Genomic DNA, 3,105 nt, shown 5'->3' with positions numbered 1-3,105 from the left:
ACAAAATATCAAAAAATGTCCTCAGGTGAGGATAAAAAAAAAAAAAAAGAAAATTATAATTATATTTTCCATTAATAATAGTCTTATACAATTATTAATTTAAAAGAAATATTTTAAAGTCTAAATCTATGAGTAGGGGAAAATATTAAGTAGAATAAAACAGAGATGGTACGTGGTCTGGCAAAAATGATAAAGGTGATACACAAGACAGCTGTGGTAAGCACTTGTGTAGGAAAGAACAGGCTTTGGAATCAGACGAGTTAGGCCTCAAATTCACATGCTAACACTGTGACTGGGGGAATTATTTTATCTCTGAGTTCTCATTGTCTTCATCTCAAGAATGGCAATAACAGTGATAACATATATGTAAAGTATGTAGTAAATACTTTAACAAATAACTGTAAAGCCCTGGCCAGTTGTTCAGTGGTTAGAGTGTCGGCCCCTTGGACCAAAGAGTCAGTTTCAATTCCAGTCAAGGGCACGTACCTCAGTTGTGGTTCGTCCCAGGTCCTGGTTGTTGTTGTGCAAGAGGCAGCCAGTCGATGTGTCACTCTCACATTGATGTTTCTCTCTCTCTCTCCCTTCCTCCCTCCCTCCCTTCCACTCTTTCTTGAAGATAAATGGGGGAAAAAGTATCCTCAGATGAGGATTTTAAATAAAAAAAATGAATGAATGAATGAATGAATGTAAAGTCAGCCCTCCACAACTGCAGATGCAACCAACCACAGTGGGCAGGGGGAGGGAAATGTTACATTGTTGCTGACATGTACTGTGTAGTAAGGCCTACCATGGTTGCATCTGCACTGAATATGTATAAAATATTTTGGTTGTCATTTCATAAGCAGTATAGTATAATAACTATTTGCATAGCATTTGCTTTGTATTAGGTATTCTAAGTAATCTAGAGGTGATTTAAAGTATAAGGGAATCGCTTCTTGGCCTTTTGGCTAAGATCAAGTGTAGTATCTGTTCTTATCAGTTTAATAAAGTATAAGGGAGGTTCTGGCTGGTGTGGCTCAGTTGATTGAGCATCAGCCGTGCTCCAAAAGATTGAAGGTTTGATTCCCAGTCGGCATATGCCCAGGTTGCAGGTTTGATCCCTGGTGGGGGTACATAGAGGAGGCAGCTGTTCGATGTTTCTCTCTCAAATTGATGTTACTCTCTCTCTCCCTCTCCTTTCCTCTCTCTAAAAAAATCAATAAAAATATATTTAAAAATATTTTTAAATGCTATTTTAAAAATGTTTTATTGAATTTCTTAGAGAGAAAGGGAGAGGGAGAGATAGAAACATCTATGAGAGAGAAGCATCAACATCAGTTGGCTGCCTCCTGCACTCCCCCTACTGGGGATCAAGCCTGAAACCCAGGCATGTGCCCTGACTGGGAATCGAACTAGCAACTTCTTGGTGCATAGGTTGATGCTCATCCACTGAGCCACACCAGCCGGGTATATTAAAAATATTTTTAGCCCTGGCCGGTTTGGCTCAGCAGTTGGAGTGTCAGCCTGCGGTCCAGAGAGACCCGGGTTCGGTTCCCGCTAAGGGCACGTGCCTCAATTGCAGTTTGTCCCCGGCCCTGGTTGGTCGTGCGGGTGGCAGTCACTCGACGTGTCCCTTTCACGTTGATGTTTCTCTCTCTCTCTTCCTCTCTCTCCCTCCCACTCTATCTGAACAAAAGATGGAAAAGTGTCCTCTGGTGAGGATAAAAAATAATAGTAAAAATAAAGTATAAGGGAAGATTGCATAGATTATATACGAATACTATGCCATTTTATGTAAGGAACTTAAACTTCCTTGGATTTTGGTATCCACAGAGTCTTGGAAGCAATCTCACACGGTTACTGAGGGGTGACTGTGCTCAAAATGTAGCTCCTTTCCAGCTAACTAAACTCTTCAAGGCTTTGTCACATAATCTCCTTAACAAATCCATCTCAAACCATCTCCCTATAGTGTGGTAACAATAATTGGAAATTATCTGGCCTCCACTTCTTTATAATTGGGTTGCTTCCCTTTGTCCTTCTTATATGATGTATAAAGTGCTGAAGTCTCCCAATGCATCTTGTGATCTTTAAGGTATATAAAATCTTAAGTCTGTAAGACTGTGAATATGAAAGCTGAAATTATATTCTGATTATACTTTTCCTTTTGATATTCATAAAATGGATCTGGAACATCTGGGCCATCTGGGTGTTGTGAGGTAGCCAGCTTATTAGTATACCTTTCCCCATTTGCATCTTCGTCACCCCATCCACATCGGCATTGTTGAAGACATGTGGATTGCATTTACAATGTACGTGGCCATATGCTACCATCCCATTTTTTAATTCTATTTGTGGAATGAAGGTTTTATGGAAAACATTTTGCTACAGGGTTGTGAACGCACATCATGACAGCTCTTTCCCTATCATACCACATGCATTTGCCTCTTTATTTGAAGTGCCTTCTTTAGCATCTGGCCATACACATCCCTTTTTGCTATTATCACACATGAAGACAACTGCTAGTACACCTGTATATATTTGTGTGGTGGCACATTTGATTAACTAGACATGCCCATTAGAATGTCAAATGCTCAAATAAATCTCGCAGTGTCCATTTCAATATAATGCAATAAACTCACTTTTTCAACAAACTCAGAAATTGCAAGACAAGCCCATGTGGACCAAAGAGTCTGTTAATTCTACATATGGCCAATTCCCTGAAGGGAGATGTTTGAATACACATTTTTTTAAGTGGTTTAGCTAACAGAAAATTTAATTCATATGCTAAAGCGTGTCAGGCAGCTGAGTTCCAGTATTCAGTGCATCATTCTCTTAAATTGTGGGTTTAATCAAGTTTCTTTACTTAATCTGAATGTGTTCAAAACTCAGCATCCTACTCTAAGGAAAAACCTCACCTTTTATTTCTTTTGGATAGTCCCCAGTTTTGTGAAATCTGATGAAGACAGCCAGTGAAGTGAATCTAATTTGGGTGGTTACATACTGAGTAGGAATCAGGGGGACCTCATTGAGTTTCTTTCATTAAAATAGCTTTGTCGAAGAAGACATTTTCACCATACTTTTGCATCTGTTGAAGTGTTATTTCCATTTTGCTCTGTTTAAATTTAA

General features: G+C 39.2%; 1 pseudogene; it reads left to right on the top strand.

Moving 5' to 3' along the window:
* The first annotated feature begins 927 nt into the window (after nucleotides 1-927).
* LOC118643077 lies at nucleotides 928-1,068 on the top strand (annotated as a pseudogene).
* The last annotated feature ends 2,037 nt before the right edge of the window (nucleotides 1,069-3,105 follow it).

Source organism: Molossus molossus, unplaced genomic scaffold, assembly GCF_014108415.1.
Source record: "Molossus molossus isolate mMolMol1 unplaced genomic scaffold, mMolMol1.p scaffold_m16_p_3, whole genome shotgun sequence".
In the NCBI taxonomy this organism is placed as follows: Eukaryota; Metazoa; Chordata; class Mammalia; order Chiroptera; family Molossidae; genus Molossus; species Molossus molossus.
Note: the sequence above shows the minus strand (reverse complement) of the source record. Positions and strands in the feature narration are given on the sequence as shown.